The sequence below is a fragment of the Calypte anna genome, chromosome 8 (assembly GCF_003957555.1).
Source record: "Calypte anna isolate BGI_N300 chromosome 8, bCalAnn1_v1.p, whole genome shotgun sequence".
In the NCBI taxonomy this organism is placed as follows: Eukaryota; Metazoa; Chordata; class Aves; order Apodiformes; family Trochilidae; genus Calypte; species Calypte anna.
This window is the reverse complement of record NC_044254.1, coordinates 19515841-19539632: the sequence shown is the minus strand read 5'-3', so window position 1 is coordinate 19539632 and position 23792 is coordinate 19515841.

Sequence of the window (23792 nt, the reverse complement as noted above, 5' to 3'; positions counted from 1 at the left end):
ATTTTAAAAGGAAAAAATTCAATGTCTGATGCTAGGGACCAAAAAACACAGACGTACAGTGCAAGGAATCCATAATATCTGCTCCTGGATCAGAGAGAAAAGCCACTGAGGCTAAGCAGAGATATTGGCCTGAACAAGAAAGAAAAATGGTCATGTGGGTGTGAAACACTGCAACACTGCACTAAAAAGCAGCTGTTTTCCAGAAAAAAACAGAATAGAGGCCTTCTTAATTGATTGTTTGATGTAGAACTAAAGTTGTAGGATCAGACAATCAATATTGAAACACTTTCTTAAAATTAGATTTATTCCCAGATTATTGCAACGGGTTGCTCTTCCAGTTATGTTTTAAAAAGAAGTGAACAAAGCGTGGAGATTTGTATTTAAAGAAGGCAAAGACAGGTGGTCGTGGATGCTCCTTGAGCCAAGGACATTTTAAGTTGGCCTTTTATCATGAACACTTCCATGCCATCTCTTTTCTTTAGCATCAGAAAGGTTCCATTTAAAGGGTATGAAACACGACAGACTCACACATTCAAGTGTAATATTTTTCCTTAGCTTCAGAGTCTTTTGGGTTGCTCTGTTGCTCTCCAGGAATTAAAGCTTTTTTTTTTTTTTTTTTTTTTTTTTTCCCCCAGTATTTTTGCTACTAGATATTGGATTGTTCTGAATTGGATTAAAACTACTGGTGCCAACAGGGAAACAATAGTTGCCTTCATCTGGGAAAACCCTATGAAACAGAGATGCTCTTTTACAGAACAGATGGCAGAATGATAGCAGCTTCCACTTCAAACATGAGCAAGCACAGGGGGCATGTGGGAAGAAGGTTTCATTGCATATGATTTTTATGAAGGTTTGGATATATGGGAAAGAGAAGGTAGAGTACTAGAGCAGTGAGAGGGCTGTATTTAAATCGTCAGATAGAGTCACAAAATCCTTGGCAGTCTGGTCCTGTGGAAAAGCCAAAAAAATCCTGGATTGAATTTCAGTTAGAAAGAAGTTTGGCACTTCTGTGAGTAAAGAAAATACTTTTTTTTTTTTTTAATTTATTTTCTGGTTGTTTTTTTTTTTTAACCTTAATTTCTGTTGCATTCAAGGAAAGTGTGTATTTTTTATTTTTCATTTTTTTCTGTCAGCAGGTAGATTTGCATGAGATACTTGGTTGTATCATAAATTTCTCATCCTAATAAAAATAAACTGCAGGTCTCATGAGTTGGATCAGGAGTTCTGCCAAAAAGAATTATCAGAAATATGAGTTCTGTGAATTTGCTGTCATGTCTTAGTGTTGATGTAAACAGAAATCTTAACTTTCTCCATGAAAACATTTTATTTCCTGATTATAGGTAATGCATTTATGTAAAAGCCCTAGTAGTTCTTTCTGACTTCTGCTGGGCTATGATGAGCCCTGAGCTTGGCTGCCATATGCACATGGTACCTCTGGAACTTGATTTTTTGTTGCCAATGTATAACACCAATTGCACTACTTCTGGGCATCTGAGCTTTATTTGTGACACTGAAACTCCTTTACATTGACTCATTTGTCTTGTGGACAAATTGTTATCTAACCCTCTTAATGAATCTCTCTGTTCTGGAAAGAATCAGAACAGACACCAACAGACTATCTAAAGTGAGCTTCTTAATGAGTAAGGAGTCATTTCATCAGCAGTGCAATTCATAGCCCACCTAGGTGCCTTGGGATAGGAAGTTTGTCATCCTATGCTTCCCTCCCTCCTTTGACCTCACCATATGTCTTGCTTTTCTGGCTCCTTACCCTCAGCTGTTCTGAATAGCATCATCTTTTAGTATATCTGATTTTTACCCCCTCTGTGTATTGAGCTCTTTTCCTTAGTAGCAGAGCTCTCTGGAATCAGTGCTCTGATATATACGGAGCTATAGGAACCCTGGTTAGCTTGCTAGTCTGTGTGTATGTTGGTGTGGACCAGGAGTGCAGTGAGTATGGGTAGTTTTGGGTATATCCTGTGAAGTAGAGTTTCACAAAACTTCTAAGAAAATATGATGGTTGAATGTTGTGAATGAACAGGCAGGATATGGAAGTCTGTGACTTCTTTTCTTAGAACAGCAAGATAGAGATGGGAAACCAGAGGGAAGATGCTAGCCAAATAATGGGATGTGCTCAGCACTTCTAGCAGCACATCAGCTGAATCTCGTGTTAATGCAGAGTCAGCCAGTTCCTATTTGTTTCATTCAAGTATGGAGTGCCTTCTGTGCTAGTCAAGGTGGTAGTGACAGACCTGTTTCTGTAACCGATGGTTTCATAGGAATAGCAGGGCTACGTAGGACTAATAGGTATTTCTTTACATTTAGGCAACCAGGTCAAGTGTGACTGTTGTGACATATACACTAATTGGCCAAGAAATGGTTGTCCTTCTCCCTGGGCATCTCTTCCATCTCCCCTCTGCATGTATTTTCTTTTCTGTTTTCTGATGGTATCCTAAAGTCATACTTAAGCTTCTTCATTCCTTAAGCTTACTCTCAGCCTAGTTTTCTTTCTAACCTTTTTACATTTGCATGTAAGTGTGCAAATTCACAACAGCCATTACCAGTGAATCTGTGCCTCCCCTTTCTGAAGACAGTGTTTTGTTTGTATCATGTCTTTGCCCCCAGGAAATCTCACCCTGTTTATGGATGTCACTGCTGTCAGCTCAAACACAGACCATTAGTGGCAGGGAGCTGTGTACCCTGGAGTGCTCTTCTGGTGTCCTACAGTACTCTAAATAACATCAACCTGTACTTTGCCTGTTCATGTTTGGCTCTGTGGTATATGAATTGTTAAGGCCCATTAAGTTTTTGCAGCACTTGAAATTTTTTGCCAGAAGTGGTCTTGTTTTAAGTTATAGGAGGATGGGTATACATAGAGAGGCATTCTGAAATTTTGTTTCACTTACACTCTCATCACAATTGAATCACCATGAAACTGTAGCAAAACATTTAATCTAATTGTTAAACAGTTCAGAGGCAGAGCTGGGTTTTAGGTGAGATTTGCAGAATATGACAGTTTATAAAACAGCCTTACTAGGGGTGAGATGCAGACTTCACTGCCAATCTTCCCATGGTTTGTACAGAATTCAATCATTGGTTTTGAAATAATTGATTAAAACCAATTGATTCCAAATACTGTCCACAAAAGACGGAGGGTTTTTGTTTGAAAACTGCTGGAAGATAGGGTTTTTTCTTCAGTTTTTCTTGCCTTATAGGCTTAGTATAGTCTTTCTCATTCCCTTTGCAATTTCTGTCATTTAGTATGTAATATCAAACCAGTAAAGTTTTGGAACACCTTTTAAAACAATAGTGATGAAAAGCAGTGTTGTGAAGTTGAAAGATACACATACCTGAGTCAATTAACTTAAGGGTGACATCCTCAGAGACAGCCTCCTGTGCTTGTTTTCATGTTTGTGTACAGGAAGTGCCTCATAGGAGAAAAATACTCAGCACCAATAAACAAAGTATTTCAGTCATTAGAATTCCTGCTTGGCTGTTACAAGGCTATAAAAATGGCAGCAAGGGGGTTTTGCCTGTTGAAATAGTTGAGTTTGCTTACTTGCTGGATGCTTTTTCTAGTGGCAAACTCAAGCCTTTATTAGCTTTCCTGAAGTATGGTCTGAAATATGTAGACATTTTAATACTGTGCTGTGCCCATAGGTTGCTTCACTTTTTTCTTGAAGTATTCTGTTCATTCATGTTGAGTGACACTTGTGTCTGAGTATGTCTGAACTCTGGAGGGACTATGATCAAGTGGATGGTGAAAAATCAAGATATGATTTGGCTCAAACCTTTTCCTTGTTTTCTGTATGCCATAGACTTTTCCTGAGGACAGGATACAAGAGGAAAATACTGGCATTATGTGCATCTTTGACAAAAGATGAAGGGAAGAAATGTGAACTGAAAATATAAATATTTTAAGAGTATGGAAACATGCCCTTGTTTTTTTCCAGAAGGGGTGCATTTACGTAATTTACTTTTATGTCAAGTAATGTGGAGTAAATGAAAGGGAAATGACAGACTATTCATTTCCCAACTTGGTGTCTTTTGTTTTCTAACAATATCCAAGGCTTCCTATGGATAGTTGAAGTGTTAGGTGGTTCAGAAGCCTTGCTTGCTCTCTATTTGCAAGGTAGATATAATTTCAGTATTTCTGAGAAGGATATTATACTGTGTGATAGATTTTTACCCTCCTCTTTACTGTATATTTACAAGTCAGTAGGTTTACTATGAAGCCAGCAGTTCTTGGTCTTGGAAAATATAAGCTGTATTTTATGTTTGTCTTTCTGTGGATAAACAACCAGAAGGTAGTTCCTACTGAATTTATACCAAGATGTTGTTCCTATTAAGTACTTTCAATGTCTGGGCCAAATTAAGTTCCAGTGAAGTAGACTGAGTTTTGGCAGAAGTGTGCAGGGTCCATGATGAAAACTTAAAAGCAGTTTGTGACCATAGATCAGCATTCATATCCAAAGCAGTCACTGCTTTGGCCTGAATTAAAGCAAAAAATGTTAAGGAACTGAGGAGCCAGGATCCCTTATGCATCTTTCATTTGGAGTTTTTTTGAATCTGCTAATATTTGCAGTGCAGAGAACAAATTTGTTGTTTCTTGACAATCTCAGTTTGGAATAAGAGACTAACAGGTACAGCAGTGTTATGTCCTAGCCTGCAGAATTTGTCTTGCATTTGAATGATGATCAGTCTCTAATTTCTATGAGGTGCAGGTTTGAATCTAGGGAATTTATTATTTGTCTTTTGACTGCTCCATTTCTTGAGATGCTGGAAAAAAGGGAAGCTTTGCCATATAGTTTTAATTTAAAACCAGCATGTCTACAAATACCTGATTCTGGCTGTACTGTGAAGGGTGCATGGAGTGCTTATTGTGATTAAATCCAGCATAGATGGTGGAGATTGCTGAAACAGGGCTTATGGCAGCTATAACTAGGCTGCAGGATAGCCTGTGGGAATCAGAGTACATTGCTAGCATGCTGGCTTTTGCTATGAGAGCAGATCACTCCCAAAGGCAGATTACAACTGTGCATCTTTAGGGCATCTAAATGGCTTTGAAATTTCTAATCCCAGTCTGCTTGCTTCAGGTTTGTGCTGTTTCAGGTTCACTAGTGCTCCAAGACCACTACTAGGAGCTTTTATGCACAGTGGTGAACAGTTTTTGAAATGTTAGTACAAATTCTGTATCAAGGGTGTGCAATCTACTCTCAGTTCTATTTAAGTAACAAGAAGGAAACTAAGTGATGTAGGGAAGAGTAGGGTTAACAGGAATGGAGGTGGCCTTCCTTAGCAGATCAGATGAATCAACTTTGCTGTGGGCCTTCCTATGGTAATGCAGTTGTGTCTGTTTAAAGAAAAAAAAAGAAAGAACAACCCCCCTGCTCCACCACTTGGTTTCTGAGCATTTTAGTAAGTTTCTGAGTATTTTTTTTGTTTTCTTTCTTTTTTTCATCGTGGGCTCAGTGTGATGAATCTGATATTCATCCAAGAACACAGATTTTGTGCGTAGCAAGGAAGAATTGATACCTGGTTCACACAGCTGCAGTTTTTAGTAAGTCTGCAGAATGTAAATAGAGCAGATAATGCTACATGGCTGCATACCTTTACATTTTATGTTTCATGGCCCCATATCTTTGTAAACATTATATCCTTTTCACTTCTTAGCTTTCATTAGCAAATGGAATAGAATGCTAGTAGGGGTAGCCCATAGTGCATGACACGCGACTTGGCTTTGTTTAGCTTTCATAAGCTTAAGTGGGAACTGTCTTCATAGTTTATACTGCTGTTTGTATGGAGTACTGCTTTTGATTTGTAATTCCACAGAACTAGAAACTATGGGAAAGTTATATGACTTGTCAAAAAAAAAAAAAAAAAAAGAAGAATGAAAATATCATTGGCAATAGTGAGGCTTTGTTCTGAAAACTGCTGAATTGGAAGTGTGGTCCTTGCACTTGGGCAGCAATGACCTTTAAAGGAATGCTGAGTTGCTTCATAAACATCTTCTTTATAGGCTATGGAAATGACTTAGCACTTCATCCTCCTCTTGATACAACAAATCTTAATTTACATTTGCTACCTTATTCACCCTCAGTGTAAATGTATCAGGACATATTGCACAAGAAACAGACCCCACTGAGGAACAAATAGTCCTACCAAGTAACACTCATCCCTGACATCACACATCACACCTTCCTTCTGAATATAAGATCCTTCAGCTGTGCTTTCTGTAATGTAAGTGCTGTGGCATTAAAAGAAATTCTGACCCTTGTAGCTTGTCCTTCAGACAGGTAATGACAGCAAAAAAGGCCAAGTTTATTTAACGTGTCTCTTGACAAAAAATAAATCAGTTAGAGTTCTCACACAGAAATCTAGTAAAACTTCTTTCCTTGGTGCCTTTGGAAGGAGAAATTCTCCATCCATAAGTACGGAGGGGAAAAAATTATGACTGCAATACTACCCTTTTAGTTTGAAAAGCACCCAGACAGCAATAGGAACAGGTAGTGAAACAATGTTCTGCACCTCCCTGCAGTCAATGGCAGGCAGTTCACCCAACTGTGTTTTCTGCTTTCATAAAAAATATTTCCTTGATAAGTGGATCACCAAGTACCAGTTTAGACCAAGTGTCTCCTTTCAGATCTGTTCAGGCACCTGAAGGAAATTAGTGATGAAGGTAGCAAATAAGTGGCTTCCACTCAGGGCCCCCGCTGCTTGGAAATGTTCACTTTGCTCCAGCAGGTCCTTGCTAGCCCTTGGAGCACATCCTTGTGCTACACTGATTTTTTTAAGGGTTAGGAGACCAGCTGGTTGAAGCTCACCAACAGCTGGGGAGGAGCTGAGTCACAGGAACTGCAAGCAACAGTGGTTGTGTCTGCTAATGTGTTTCACAAGAGTATTCACTTACTGAAGCAACCATTTTAGGAGAACCTGCAAGGAGCAAAGTCAAGGCATGACTTTTGTGTCACTTTTTCTCTGTACTAAATGAAGGGAACCTAGAGGCTTCTGGAGAATGCTGAGATAATGTAATGAATTTAAAAGCTGTGTCCTTCTTCTCAACTCAGTGAGTTTAGATCTAGGGCATATTGTACTAGCTGAGAAGCAGAGCTAATAGCTATATAAAGAGGTTGATACTTAGATTACTGATTGTGCTCTTAGACCAAACAGCTGCAGGAACTAAGATTTAAACTTGGTTTCTTCTGCATGGCAATATCTAACATTAAATGCGTTCCACAACATGCTGAAATCTGGTACCCTTAAAGAAAAGCTAAATATATACCTTTTGAGAGAACAGGCCTTGACAGGAGAAAAATAAGAAAAAAAGCAAAAATAAGGCACAAGAGAATAAAACCAGAGAGCATGAAACACAAGCAAAACCAAATCCACTAATAAGAGAATTGTCAGACAGAAAAAGAAAAAGAGAACACAGAGAGAGCAAGACAGAAGTAATGAGACAGGGGGGAAATCGGATTCAAAATGAAATCTGGTAATAAAAGAACTGTCAGACATAAAGCAAGCCAATGCATGACAGAGAAAAAAGAGCCAAGGAGACAGAGCAAGGAAATCTTTGAAGAATTAAACTAACCAGATGTGGCCTCCAAAGGTAATTTGAAGAAAAGTTGATACCACTCCTGATTTCTAATGAAAAGCAATCTCCAGGAAGCACATTCCTTTTATGCTGTAAGGCAGAAAGTCTTTTAAAATTTTTTTTTAAATAAGAAACTATGCAAGAGAAATCAGTAGTGTTTGCATTACTTTTACAAGACAGTTTTGTAGCTAGGGCCCTGCTGAAAGCAGTTAAACATATAAACTATAATTTATCTTGTGGGTTTTGTGCTCAGTGCTCAGTGGACTCAGATGTCCACCTATATCTTGGTTACTTATCTGCAGTAGTTTCCCTCATTTCAAAATTCAGTTTTTAATTATATATATCTTTCTCACTAGAGCTGGAATGGAATAGAATTAAAAAGATTCATAAAGGCTTTGATTGTGGAAAGCATTTTTATCTCACCAGACATTATAAATACTTTAAAATGTAGTAAACAACTTAAGAGTGGAAGCTACTGAGAGAATTTGAGATTTTCTCTGAACACAAAGTTGAAAAGAAAGCAGTGGAGGAGGTGGACCATTTTACTCAGAACAAATTATAATCATAGAATCATCAAGGTTAGAAAGGACCTTCAAGATCTTCAAGTGGAACCACCACTATAACCACTAAATTGTCTCCCAAAGTGCCATATCTACCCATTTTTTTAACATCTCCGGGGACAGTGACTTCACCACCTTGCTGAGTAATGTGTTCCAATGCTTCACCACTCTTTCAGTGAAGTAATCTTTCCTAATATCCAATCTAAACCTCCCCTGGTGCAACTTGAACCCATTTCCTCTCATGCTATTGCTAGTCAATAGGGAGCAGAGGCCAACACCTGCCTCACTACAACCTCCTTTCAGGTAGCTGTAAAGGGTGATTTGGTCTCCCCTCAGCCTCCTCTTCTCAAGGCTGAACAGCCCCAGCTTCCTCAGCCTCTTCTCATAAGACCTATTTTCCAGATGCCTGATCAGTTGCCCTTCTCTGCACCCTCTCCAGCACCTCAGTGTCCTTCCTATACTGTGGTCCCCAAAACTGCTCACAGTACTCAAGGTGCAGCCTCACCAAGGCTGAGTAAATGAGTAAGATCACCTCCCTCATCCTGCTGGTCACACTGGTTCTGGTACAGGCCAGGATGCCATTTGCCTTCTTGTCCACCTGGGTACACATGTTCAGCCAGCTGTCAATCAACACCCCGAGGTCCCTCTCTGCTGTGTGATGTTTCAACAACTCCTCCCCAAGCCTGTAGCACTGCTCTTGGGGGTTGTTGTGGCCAAAGTGCAGGACCCAGCACTTGGCCTTGTTGGTACTCATACTATCGGCCTTGGCCCATCGATCAAGCTTTTCTAGATCCCTTTGCAGAGCCTCTCTACCCTCAAGCAGATCCCCTTCCACCCAGAATTGATTGACCTGCAAAGTTTTTTCTTCCTATTTTTGGCACATGGTGAATTCTGATCTGTGTTGATTCATCAGTGATACTAACGTGTAGTGTAGCCCAAGAGTGCCACACTTGATGTATAGCTTTCCACTTGAAAACTCTTATTTTGTTTCTTTTTCTTATCTAGGTTGCTAAAACTTCTGAAGTAAAAATAAAACCTAATATTAACAATATTAACATATTTCCTCACACAGAAGAAAACAGATATTTGCACACAGTGTTGTTGTTTCTCAGATAGGAATATTGCAGGAAAATATGGGAAATAACAGCTGACTCACCAATACAGACAAACTGAACAGGCATTTGTGAGCTGAATGCAAGGTCAGGACTGCTGCAGAAATAAACGAACCCATGCCTGCCTCTGTACTTCAGTGACCCTTGGAGCAAGAGTTCTAGTGATGTTAAAAATAACTGTTCATTGTGTCTGCTTTCAGTTTTAGTTTTGAGGATAACAGGGGGGAATCTACTGGCTCTGTGGAAACAATGTGACGTTTTCCCTCCTTCTTTTCCCTATTTTCCTTCTCTTTAGAAGAAACTAATGCATTTTCTGTGTATGTGGAACTGAACATTTGCACTGGGATGTACTTGAAACAGTATTTCTAACCACATGTATGTAGCTATGTGAAAGCTAGTGGGAAGGTGACATTTGAAGAACTCTTCTGAGAACACTCAGGGTGACAGAAGGGAATGAATAATAGACCTGGTGCTTACAGAGAGTTTTCTCTTGTGGTATTTGTCACATCCTAAGTTATCGTGTTTAATGCACTCAGAGTAGTAAGTTACCTCAAGATACCTTATGATTAGCCACAATTATTGGCTAATTTGCCTGGAGTTTGTAGTGAGGTAGCAGAGGAGGTGTTCAGAATGTTTGTCTGGTCAAATAGAGAGAAAAATTTAGAAATGTACATTGAAAATATTATTTCCGTAGGTAGATACTTGCTTTTGGAGATTTTTTTTTTTCTTAGTCTTGTGGTTTACAACATGGCGCTTGTCTACGATATAGTCTTCAAGTGAAAGGTCATTTAAGAGAGCTCTTGAAAATGAGCTTGAATATAAGAAATTTGGTCTCCACACTGAAGTTATAGATCTCACATGAAACCACGTCATCTTTGAAGATGAGTTTAATAATTTATATAACTGTATTGGAATTAAGCTACCTAGGGTTTCATGTGCTTATAAAGCAACTGCATGCAGAATGATGCCTTAAGCATTAAACTTTTGATGGTGGCAATAAATAATGTAGACAATTCAAATGTTGAATGCAGAGTGACTTAAAGCAGGCAGAACCTTGCTGAGATTTCTTTTCACACTTCTATGTTCGTGCTTTTTCCACTGCTGTTCCTAAAACTAGTGGACCTCCTCTTGAGAATTTTATTGTGAGCCATATGTACACTCTGGTGCAGTTAAAAAATGAATACTTGACTCGAAGGCAAAATGAAAATGCAGGAAGATGGAACCTTGCCAGGATCAGGTCCCAAGGTGAACCTCAGTGCATTTCACTGAACAATTGAGTACCTGAAATGAATACCCTGAGTTGGCATGTAAATGCTAATACAATGGTGAAATTCTTGTGGGATTTGAAATTAGTAGGGCAAGAGTAGACCTACACATTTGTTGCATTTATTTTTATTTGTTTTAAAGAGGGAGCTCTTCTATTAGATTTTTATCCAGCAAATTACACAGCTGTTTTGATAAGCAATCCAGTTAGAAAATCTTATAAAATATTAAAAGGAAGATGCAAAGGCAACCATTCAAGAGCTGAAACACAGAGCAGTGACAGAATTGGTGAGCTGTGAAACCTTTAACTCTGCATCCTTTTGGGTTTCCTTTATAATATAGCCACCTACATGTATAATGTAAACTCCATCCAGCTATCACCTATTATTATTGTCAATAAAAACTGGGCTCAAAGTCTGGAGCTTTGTATGTATGTAGAAATATGAAATAGAATTATTTTGTGCTCCTAATGAGTAACCTGGGAAAAACTTGAGCTTGCATGGTGGGTGATGTGTCCCAATGTACACACACAGCATTTGGTAGCAGAGTTTCTGACTTTTTAGAAAGTACATTCCTTAAGAGCCCCTTTATATCTGTGGAGCTATAACTGTTGGCTAGGATTTAGAAAACACTTTCAACAGACCAGACCATTGCAGAGGCAGCATCAGGAGACTGACACTGACAGGAGTGCAGACAACAGACATTGCTTCTCTGGTGTGAGAGTCAGGGGGTAGAACATCTTTTTTCTTCCATCATGAAGACAATCTGGGAAAGCCCTGTTCTTCTGGGCTGTACTTGCACAGTGTTGAGCAAGGTTCTGCCTGCTTAGAATTGACAAAGTGCTTGCTAAAATCAGCAGTTCACTCTTTTCATGTATACATTGCTATCAGTCTGTTCTTTCAGTCCACTTTTAATCCACCTTCCATAGAAAGGAGACCATTCTGCCATGCCAGGGACCTGAGGCAGACTGATCTTTCCGATCCTTCAGGAGTGTGTGTTTCTCTAGTTTGTAAAACACAAATGGCTGGGCAGAAAGACAAGGCCACAGATCTTTTGTGTTGCTTCTCCAGCCAGGCTATACATTTGCTATATCTAATCAGTGGGTAGATGCTGCTTCTCATCCAGTAGTTGATGTTACTTGCTTGAATGTTTTTCTCCATACCTCTTGATGTCAGGAGGTAGAAAGTTTAAAGTAGAAGTTTAACTCTTTTTTCATGACTTTCTAAAAATACTTTCAACTTACCTTTTACCGAAAGGATTCAAAACACAGCTGGTTAATTTTCTACCAATGTTAATTTTTTTTTTCTGTCATTGAAATTTGCTGTAACTGAAACAACAGAAATGTTGGAAGTGATCTGCTGCCTATTGATCATTTAGATAATGTCAACTGGATAAGTTTAATTTCTGTAGAAATACAAAATCATTTACCTCTGTGCATTCCATTGCAAAAAATACAGGTAGAAGGTAAGACCTTTTAGACTATAGCTGATGGCAAGTGCTGTGGAAGATTCAGTTTTGCAAGTGCCTTGGCTAGGAAAGGGCTAATGGTTTTCATTTGGTGAGAGAAGGATTTCTATCTGAAGAGTGGTAATGGCAGAAATCTGAGGCACAATTTTAGGCACTTCATAGCAAAACACTATTTGACTGTAAAAAGAAAGTAAGAAAATGGAGTATCATTTTTCAGTGGTAGAAGCTCAGGAGACTGCATACTGTTTAAAAATGTGTATTTTGCACTAGAGTCCTAAAATAACAAAAGTAGATTCACTTCACACAAATAAAAACGAGACAATTCAGAAACAGTGTTATGAAATAGATGGCTGAAATACCACTGCAGGGAGTGAGAAGCCAGAAATTAAAAGCCAGGTTTTTGAAAGATTGGATATTCGGACTCCTAGGAATAGGATGGTTTAGGATTTTAAAATTCAAAATTGTCAATTCCTTATCCAAAGAACACATCTTTAAATTTGTTTCATAAAACTGAAAAACAGATATGCATAGGAAATAGTCATCTTTGCTGGAATAAGATTCCTTGCAGGCATTAGTTTTAGTGGCAACTACGTTGAACTTGTCAAAGTAGAAGCAAATTCCCAAGCTGTATTACTGGATAAGTATATAACTTCCATTTTATCAGCTACAATCCAAATCAGCAAGAGCTAAAAAGGTGGTTTGGTTGGAACTCTATATTTGGGCTGAAACATTATTTGTTTTTCAAGAGTCAAAATATGATCTAGTCTTACACCAAGGATGCTATTCCATTCAGTGCAGGTGGGCTGACTGAAGGACAGCATTCGAAGCACAGTGCATCCTTTTAAACAGATAATTGTGTTGCTGATGAGACCATTTTGAGAGCCTTAAAGCTATTGCAAAACAATGGAGATTGTGCCACAGAGTTCAAACAATACAGTCTGCCCTGGTGAAATTGCTATATACAGGGCAGGGGACGATCAATGGAGCTGCAGCATTTCTTCCCAAGGGAAAGAACTCTCCAGGAGCAAGCCATTGAGAACAGAACTAAATGCCAGTAAATGAAAGGTGTGAGAACTGGAAATAAAGTGGGATCTTCAAGCAGATTGCTGATGCAATGGCAGAGGAAGGAGGCTTGCAGACAAGCAGTCAGTTTTGTGTGTATTCCAAGAATGCTGCAAGTGGAAATGTTCTCAGGGCTGTGTGTGAAGAGGGAATGTAGGAAACTTGAAGAGGCAGCGGAGGTTAACACCTGCAAAACAAACACTGGCAGCTCTCCCAAGTTTTGTGCTACCCAAGGAAATGAAGATTCATGGGGCAAGGTTACTGGACCATTTGAGTAGTAAGGACTGGAGTTATTTCTTACTTAAATCCCAAGTAACAAAGCCAGATAGCTATGTGTGTTGGTTTAGTGTTCCCTCACCAGCTGAGTACAGTGAAATGTTAGAATACGGGTGTGCTGTTTCTTCAGTCAGAGGTGAGACAGTGATTTTGCCAGCTGACACTTTAGCAAATGTGAAGAGTCACTAGAAATAGAATTTTGGCTTGAAGTAACCTTGCCTTATGTTGGATATTATTGGTGAGACAGAAAGGGTTGTTTAGTAGAGAATAAGGAATAAAATCTTAAAGCAAAAGGCTTATTTTTTCAGTTTGCAGAAGGCTGTCTGAGGTCCAGAGTGGAACATATTTTGAAGGCCCTTAACTGTCAGTGTTTCAAGTTAGAGGTCACAGAGTATTCCTATACATCCTTACAGTCCACAGTGCACCTGCAAATTGACAATCTTTCCTGTGCTGGTCTGTTCTGTGGCCAGCGTATTAAGTAAAAACTCTTTAAAACATTCAGGAATAGCTGCAGTTTAGTAGCTTGGATCATAGAAATTCTGTATTAGATTTCAGTTTTCATTGTATCCTTTGGTACAGTGAAATATGGTTGGCCTATTTGTACATTTAGGTATCTCACCCCCTAAATCCATTCTGAGTCTGAATATTCTAGTCATGCTTCAAGTAGCAGGACTCAATGACACTGCATTACCCAACTAGTACAGTATAATGTACAGGTATTACAAAGTGATTACTACACTAGACCCCTGGTTTTATGATCTTCCTGGCATCACAGTTAAGACTCTTTTGGTTTGGTATTATTTATGCCTGTTTTTTTCCCCCTTTTACTTGCCCATATTTTCACTTCTTTATCAGTGTCAAAATGTGACATTAGCCTACATGGGCATTCAGAACCACCAGGGCAGAAATACTCAACATGCTGAACATGGAACACATTCCAGCATTGCAGGAGATACATGAATGCTGGGATAATTGAAGTCTGAGAAGCGCTAGTACAAAATTCTTTCTCTAAAGAAAAAAAAAATCTCCTTAAGAGAATTTATTGGAAATTACTGACTGCTATCTAGGCTGAACGCCTGATTCAGTGTTCTTTGGTGAGAAAATTACAGCAAGCTATCTCACCATCTGTGATACATGTAGACTTTTCAGAGAAATGGCACAGTTGTTATCAATCAAATTGTTTTATCAAACAAACCTCTACGCTGTCAGAAGAGTGTGCTCAGAGGACGAAATAGAGAAGGATTATGTTATGTATTGCTCTCACCTTTTGTTTCCTAAGGTGTTTGGGTCCTTGATTTACTGCTTTCCAGGAAGGCAGGTTTGCTGAATTCCTGTGTGTAAAACATTTGAGGTGCACATTTTGTACAATACCCTCACAAAATACTTTCACTCACATAGGCCTGCCAGCAGTTGCAGAAATCAGATAGGTAAGTCTGGAGGTAATCTTAAAGGAAACCCTTCAAAACAGCTTTCTTGATCTTTGTGGCTGAGGTATAATCAGACAGCATATCCAGAACATGCCAAACCAATAATCTGAAGACATTTTCCTGCACATGAAATGTGCTTTTTCAAGATGCTTTTGTTAAAATCTTAAACCAAATTGTTAATTGAACAATATCAGACTCCTGCATGCCTCTATCTCACTTATTGAAATGGAATTTAACAATGGAAATGTTTCTCAAGCCAGCTAGTCAAAGCCTGGGAATGCAGCAGAGTTGTCTCTAGTGAATGTTGTCTGTTCTTCTTTAGTTAATTAAATATTCAGCATTGTAACATCCTCATTTCTCACTTGTTTGAACTGGATCAGCTTCTGTTTTCAGAACATTTCAATGCACCAAATCACTGTAATCACATTGCTACTTTGAGGATGTATTTAGGTGCATCCCTGGGAATAGAAGCTGTGTAGTTCCATCCACATGCATTGTATATCCCCAAATTTCAGGATTTTTTTTTTTCCCCTTCTTTTGTTCTCCCCTACCCCATCCCTGGCTTTTTGTATAAGCCTCTCATGCATGCAGACCTCATGCAGTGTATTCTGTCCTTCATCTCTAATGAGAAGCCCGAGTAACACGATTGTCTAACAATGTATTTTTGTCTGTTTATCACTTAGTAACTTTTACCACTGATATAAAAGGTAACACCATCCAGTAAAGATCAGTGACTAACTAAAGCTCTAGTATATGCATCTCTCAGATTCTCATTTAGTTAATGGGATTTGAATAACTTAATCATTCCTTAATCTTGAACTCAGTTCTTTTCACACTGATGAAAATCAGGAATAGTTCAATTGACATGAATTGTAATACATAACATTAGCTGGTGTGTATGAAGAGAAAATCAAGCTCTATCAGTGCAGTTTATTGTGGAACTATGACATGATTTAACAAATATTTGCATTTTCCAACTCTGTTGCATTAAAGCTTCTGAACTACATTTGAGGTATGAGAGATACTGTTTTACATTTTTTTTTAAAAGATTGGTGATACTTGAAGGTTTTTTTCCATGGGTTGTGATCTTATGTGCCCTTTAACCTTCTTGAGCCCTCTTGCTCACCTGCTCTCTCTTGCTGTGCTCTTGGCATGCCAGATGGCAAATGATCTGTCAAGTCTGGAGCTATGTGCATATGCTAGTCAGTCAGTGAAATGTCAGGTAAAATGTTGAATGGCTGAGATGTGCCTATCTGACCTCAAATGTTGGTGATGATCTGATCAGATGCTGTTTTCTTCTTGGGAATTCAGTTGCCCCTGAGATAACACACCAGCCTAGCACTTTTTCAGTTTTTGTCAAAATTTGCAAATGCATGTTTGAGTTACTAGGGACAGGAAGGAGGTATGCAGACAGATTCAATTCAACAGTCACATTCAATTTATTAACAAAAAAACCAACCCCAAACCTACAAAAAACATCCAACAACCCAAAAACACTATTGTGTCTATGGTTTCAGTGGTGAATTCTTATATTAAAGAAGTTTACTTCCTGTAGATCCTAACTTTCATGTAGCAGTGAACAAGTTAATGCTTATATGCTTTCAACAAATGGAATTAAAATTTTGTAACATGCACTCTTTTTTTGGCAACAATTCAAGAAAAATCCTTTTTGGCTCAGAAGGATTAAATTCCATTTTAGTTGCTTGAAAGTGTTTTTCTGGCTATGCTGCTCAATATAGTTACAACCGTGAATTCCTGCATGGCCCTGGATTTGTTATAGAATTTACTAAAGCCAGCATGGATCCAGAATTAGAGTATTCCAACCTACTTTACTAAATAAGTCTCTAAGGGCCTTGGTTATATACTGAAGTACTACAAAAAAGTTATTCAATGCTCACTAAGTTGGATTCTTACTGTTCTGAAGAAATAAAGACTGCCTAGAGATGCTTATAAATGTTTGTGAAGAACAGGTAGAGTATTGATGTTCTTCTTGTTCTCCGGTTTTTAGATAAAAGAAAAAAATCCATACTTTAAAAGATATTCAGTCTATCTTTTTATTTTAAAAGTGTGATATGCAAGAACCAGCAAGGAAATGACTAGAGCAGCAGTCACTATCGACACTATTGTAAATAATGCTTATACAGCAGCAGTGCTTATCTGCTCGTTATTTGTTTGTACAGTCCTTTTCTCAAAAAACTTCTGCATTTTCTTATTGTTTCAGAGCTTCTCACATTCCTAAAAGTTTTGTGACTGTTAAATGAGTAACTATTTAACTGAGGAGGATCCAAAGTAAGGCCCCAGGTGAAGGAAAGGCTGGCAGAGCTGAGCTGTAATGCACACTCCACTTGGTGGCAGCTACCAGCTAATCAGCACATATATAATTTGTTAATAACCAGCATGTATGCTGCCTCTGGCCTGGGGAGAGTGTCTTAGAGGACGTAATTCCATTATTTCCATTATTCATGGAACATCTTCTAATGCTAAATGATACACAAGCAGTGGGAAGATGGAAAACTCGTCCCTGTTTGATCATAAACTGCAGAAACCTCCAGGGACTAATGAGTATGATATTGCTTCATGCTGTCACCTAGGCCCTGTGACAAACAGAAAGTCCACAGCTAAATGCAGATGAGAAATCCCCTGTCTGTACTCTGTCTTTGATCTGACATTACAATTAAGCAATGGCAAAGGGTGAGCAGTGAATGTGTGTGCACACGCATACGTGGGTAGCTTAGCTCTGGCACTTGGTTCTCTAATTTACAATCCACATGAAAATTGAGAGGATGTCTTACTTCCATTAGGAATGTTATCACTGCTGTTATATTCTGAACAAGTGCACTGTTTGTAATGTTATGAAATCTTTCACATTAGATTCTCCTGTTTAAATAACCTCCTTTTTTTTTTAAAATAAAACACTTTAAGTTTCTTTTTTTCCCCTGCCTCCTTCAGACATTAAAGAATATGGCATCTTATTAATTCTGCTAATATGAATTAATTCTTCTCTCATAGGACCTTAAGTGCATCTTAAACTGTCTGTGTATTGGGGAGGTATCCTCCTTTGTTCTCTTTGTCATTGTTTGCCAAAGTATTCTACTATCAGAAAATGGAACGTTATGCCTACAATATTTTTATCACACTGTCTAAAAGGCCAGCCAGGAAACCTGTGCATCAGGAAGAAAGAAGATCAGAATAAGTACCTGTTGTTTTACAGCAGCAGTGTACTGCTATCCAACATCTTTTAGCTGGTTTCCAGCTCTCCTACCACTTCTGCTTCTTTTGAAAGATGAAGAAGGGAACAAATCCATATGGTCAGATCTGGGTGATCAAAGCAGGGGAAATCAAAATAAAAAAAATGAGGACATGAGTTTTAAAGAAAAGGATGGAAAAGAGGAGATGTGGATAAGGTGTTTCTTAACCTTATCTGCAAGCCCCATTTTTTAATTTCTTCATACTGAACAGTCAATGTGGGCTGTCAGAAATATGTGGCTTTTACCAGAGCAGTCTCTCTTGAGCTAGAATGTCTGTCTGTTCTTTTGACAAATTTAAGATCACTACTAGTAATACTAGTAGTGGTAATAGTAGTAGTAGTAGTAGTAGTGGCATTTCTCAATGTGGCAGTCCCCTAGAGTCTCTCTGTGTGTTGCCATTGGTGTCTGGACAGAGACTGATCTTCCACCCTTGCAGGTATTTCTTTTCAAAAAACAACTGTGCAACAACTAAAAAGGCTCTTTCAGATTCTTCTCTGTCCTTATGTAGCTTGCTCTCCATTCATCTCCTGGTGCCTCATGCTTAATAGTCTCACCAATAAAAAAAAGAAAATCAATTTCACTTCACTAGATTTGTCAGAGAGATAGCAGAAGTACATGTGGTGGATTTGGTGGAGTTTATTCTTCAATTTTTGTTATAAAAGCATCTAAGACCTTATTGAATGCCACACCAAATACAGGATCAAGGGCCATACTGCAAGACCCTTTTTCCTCTGACCCTCTGGTGCCCACATTGCATTTCAATTCAGCATATTTAGCATCTGCTAAATTGTCTGTCAGAAACATGCTGCATTTCCTCACCTCAAAAATGTTCTTGCTTGGTGCTATAATCTGTCATGAAATTACAGCTAAAGCAATGGTGTTTCTCATGTTCTGTTACACAACACATCACGCTATATAGGAGCTGAAGCTACCCAGGGTTTCAAGGGATAGGAAGAGGGTTCTTTGTCTTCTGTCCACCCTTTCTGTGTTTAGTAACACCATTATAGATGCATATCCCTCCAGTTTGATCTTTACTGAAGTTTTGGGGTTCATGATTCTAGGTTTTTTGGTTGAGTGATCTGTTTTTGTTCCACTCAATGCCTGTGTTAAAAGCCTAGGTGTAATAAAGCAGTAACAGGAATTAGCACATGGGGGAATGCGGTTGGAGAGCAGAACAGTGTTTCCCATCCCTCTGTGTTTCCCAGGGTGTTCCTGGGAGACTGTGGGAGTAAAAAAAAATTTTGTCCTCTCTCCAGCTCTTGAAACAGAACATTTTGGCCCATCTCAGTATATTATAAAGAGGTTTTACAGAGCCCCATCCATCACAACTGAAAACATCTTCCAATTTATTAGCAGCCAGTGCAATGTGACATACAGCCCATCAGAAAACACAGCAACTAATTTCCGTTGAAAGTTTACACATTAGAAGATTCTAATCTTGACATTCATTGTTTAATGGGTGCCATTGCTGTCAGAAAGACCTTAAAATTAAATTTTTAAACCTATGATCTAGGAATCAGATATATACGTTTGGGACAGATCTAATCCAGAATCTGTAGAAACTGATTTCACATGACAGAAAGGTGAGGAAAAATTGCAAATCTATGGTTAAGTGTTTTATTTTTCTTCCTTGCTCTATGTATTTACTGCCAGCTACTGCTTAGGTTTAAATACTTGCCCAAGGCCCTACAGTTTGCCAGCAGAATAGGTTACAAATGAAATAACTTGTAAGATGTGTTCTTTATATGAGCCTCTATTATTTGACTGGCACCCACTTTCTCACCGATTAGTTTTAATATTCAGAGGTTTTTACTTATATTGCCTTTTAATTCATGGCCATGTTAAGCAATGATGTGGACTACATATAACAGCATCTGGTAGGTTTTTCCTCCCTATTGAAGTGCTCCAGGATGTATTCTAAGAATTTAAGTCTGGTGACTGGAAGTTCAAGGCTCACATCTGCTCAGAATAATATTCCTGGACTATTGCCTGCTAATTATTCTCTCACAATAGCTTCGCAAGCAAGTATCATAGGTCAGGATGATTTACACTTCCTTGAAATTAATGTAATTAATAGATAATTTTACTATTGTACTTTCTAAAAAGATGATAAAGTTCAATGATAATGTACTCTACTATGGATGTTTTTATCAATTAATATCATTATAGATCAAATTTAGCGATCAAATTAAATCATAGATGGGTATTAAAAACCTGTGATGAAATTATATTTTTTTTCCAATCTCATTCGAGTACTGTTGTAGTTGTGCTGCATAGGAGGAGAGAATAAAATTAATCAAACTTAATTTATTCATTACTAGACAATAGTATAATTTAAAAAGTCAAATTTTGCTTTCTTAGTAATGTGATTACCTTACCTGGTTTTAATCTTCAATAGGGTGAGTAACTGATGGATTTTCAACTGCTCTGCTTTTGGATCAGATGGGTTTTGAATTTGTGCCTTAGTGAACTATTATTTTATCATCTGTTTCCCTCTGATCCAAGTTTTACTGGGCTTTTAGTCCAAATTATTGACTTTGTTAGAGCAACATTCTTTGCTCTTGAATTGGGGTTTACAATGTAGTTAAAACAAGAGCAAATCTTTTACCCCTTTATAATAGAATAAAACATTTCACCCTAGTCAGCAACATAGCTACTGCAGCATGGTCCTGCTGCAGGTGGCAAAAGGTCTTTTCAGGTCTTTAGTTCTTTTGTGATGCAGAGGAGATTCTCTAACCAAGCTTGTGTACCAGGACTGGTTGTTTAATTGCTCTATGGTTATTTTTGCTGCATGGGTGATTCACCAAAATCTCTCTGATTCTCCTTTTTCCTGGGTCTCTGTGCAGTAAAATAGTCCAGTAATTTATCCATGATTGGATATCCAGAGGTCAGAAAAGATGGAAAACTCTGAGATTCTTAACCAATAAAGAGCTTTCCTATAGACTTCAGTAGTCTTCAGATCACCAGAGGGGAAATACTGTGGGTGTAAAAGAGGAAGAAGCTGCATTACTTGTCTATTTCTGTGAGTGTTCAATAACAAAGGAGAGGGACAAAAGTGAAAGGTGAAAAGCAAATGTGTTTTTGAACTTACTGTTATTTAAACTGATTTTATCATCCCAAATTTGATGATGTCACAAAATCTCTTTTTCTTTTGACTTTAAAGTAATGTGTCAGCTGCTGTTTCTTTGAGGTGACAGTATGAGGCTTTTAAGACATGACAGCTCTGGTGCTAAATAAAAAAGAAAAAGACAGAAGGTTGAAATAAAATATGTGAAAGCCTAGTAGTTCACTTCATTCTCTAATAGTGCTTCATACACTTTTCACCCTTCAGTGGACAACATACGGCATTCCATGGTGCAATCTTCGTCAAAATTTGAGAGGCTAAATCATTTAGTGTGAAAATTCCTCTAAATGCTGTTTAAAAGCATAGTGACTATTCTTATATAAAGTGACATGACTGTGGTAGGTTTTCTGTCATGGAACAGCCTGTGCACAATTTGTTTCCTTGAGATACTTCCTAAATAAGTTGAGTTAAGGCTGGCCTTTGCAAACTCTTTTTGAAGTAGTGTATAAATACTTAAAAATAGAGATGCTGCATTCAAGACCTACTTCTGTAACTTGTCCATCAGAAAGGGGAGAGGACTTTTCAAAAATCTGACCCTAAATCCAAAAGCTCCTAATGTAGCTGCAGCCTCTTCTTTGCTGCCTGGCATTACTGAGACCTGAGATTTTCTGAAAGTCTTTTTGTAAAAGCTTTCTGGAAATTGTCTGGCTCCTGCAATTAATACCAAAGCTCTAGTCATAGAAGACCCCAGTCTTTGTAATGTAAAAACCTAGCCAACCAACCAACCAACGAAACAAAAAGCCCACCAAAAATCAACAGCAAATAAAGGAAGACAATGAAGACCAAATTATCCATTACACAGGCTCTAGAAAAATAAACAAGTAGTCATTGTGCTTGATATATTGGCAACTCATCAGGTAGAAACAAATGAGAGAGGACCAGGACTCATAAGGGGTTTGCTGATCACTCACGAGATGATCAGGAATCTAAATAAAACTGGATTGTGAAATACCTTAGTTCAGGGAAATGTTATGGCTGATAGATGCACACTACTGAAATCCCTAAAGGGCTCTTGGCAGGACCTAAGTGAAGCAGCACTGTCTTTTTCTTAATGGAGCAAGAATCAAAGCATCTGGATCTCAGTAACAAAAGCTTTAAGAATATTAACAGGGCTGAGATACAGCAGCCCCATGACCATTACAGCAACCACAGGAGTGGTATCATGTTGGAGAAACAAAAACCAGCCAACCACAGGAAAAAGGGGCATATGTACTGGTCTATAGAAGGAGAGTGACTTTTAATATGATAAAAAGAAGAATTAATATGAAGTGGAAGATGATGTTCTGAGAGGGGATTCAGGATAGATTATTCATCTAGACAGAGGAGTATATATATAAATGAAGAATAGTTAAAGATTCTTAAAGGCAATTATGAAAGGAGAAATTAGGAGGAAGGTTTAAGACTTAAATGGGAAGATGGGGGTTATCTGCAAAAAGCCTATGGGTTTAAAGAATTAAAGATGGATGTTTATTAAGGTCAATAACAGAAGAGAATTTGAAAATATTATTTCTGGATAGAAACAAGTTGCTGAATTAGGGGCACTATCCAGCACAGCAAAATGCGGAGTACTGCATGAATTTTTGGTGGATTAGAGTGCCTAAGAATGGTAAAAGTGTATAAAATTAGATGTTCTGGCAGTCAATAAGGTAATAAGCCTTCAGGCAGTAGAAAATGGAGTAAGAACAGCTGAGACTTAACAGGCAATATTTGTGGTGGATGCTGAAATAACTAAGAAGAAGATATTCAAAATATCAGAATTTAATGTCTTGAAACATTAATATCTGAAGTTGGATCTTCTAGCCATAAAAGTTGTTGGAATCCCAACAGAGATAGGGTTTAAACAGAAAAAATCTTTTTTCCAGCACTGTGGGATTAGTTACATGTATAGAAGCAAGGAAAAAAGAGAGAAATATTCTGATTCCTCACATGTTGTGTTTCTGGTCTAATGAAACAAAGTAAAAAAAAAAAAAAAAAAAAAGTTATAATGAAAAATGAAGGGTATCATTAATTCTGGAATCTAAAATGAAATAAAAAATGATCAGATGATTAGTGATGTGCATTTTCTTCTTTTTACTTATTCAGTAATGTGTGAATGTCACACTACATAACACTTAAAATTAATTAACCTGGAAATGAAATAAGTTAGGATGGATCTTTGTGTTCCTCCCCTGACTAGTGGACAACTTATCTCATTAATCTCTATAGCAGCATTAAATTAAACAAACAGCATTTTTTATTGAAATTCATGGCTCAAAGACTTAGAGGTTCACTGAGAAAATCTTGTGCTGCATTTTTCAGCGCACTTGGATAGTTTTGATGACTTGTAGTGACCGGAACAGATCATGAACGAGAGAACTGTGCAAACTACTAAAAACCCCTGATAGATTCTGATAGAGAAATTAGGCACCGTGAAAGATCCCACCAAAATGCAGTGGGATTCTCTGTCCTGCTCAGATTAATTCTTTGTTGGTAATTGCTGTTTAAGCAGTGCTGGGTTAAAGCCAGAGATAAAAACTGATAACTGTACTTTAAAATGAAGGTCTTTGAGAAAAATAATGGAAAATATTGAAAACAAGACGAAACAGTAAATGTCAGAGTACCATTAGAGCATTCATTATACCTGCTTTTTGAATATCATAGATCCTGGACACTCCAACATTAAAAT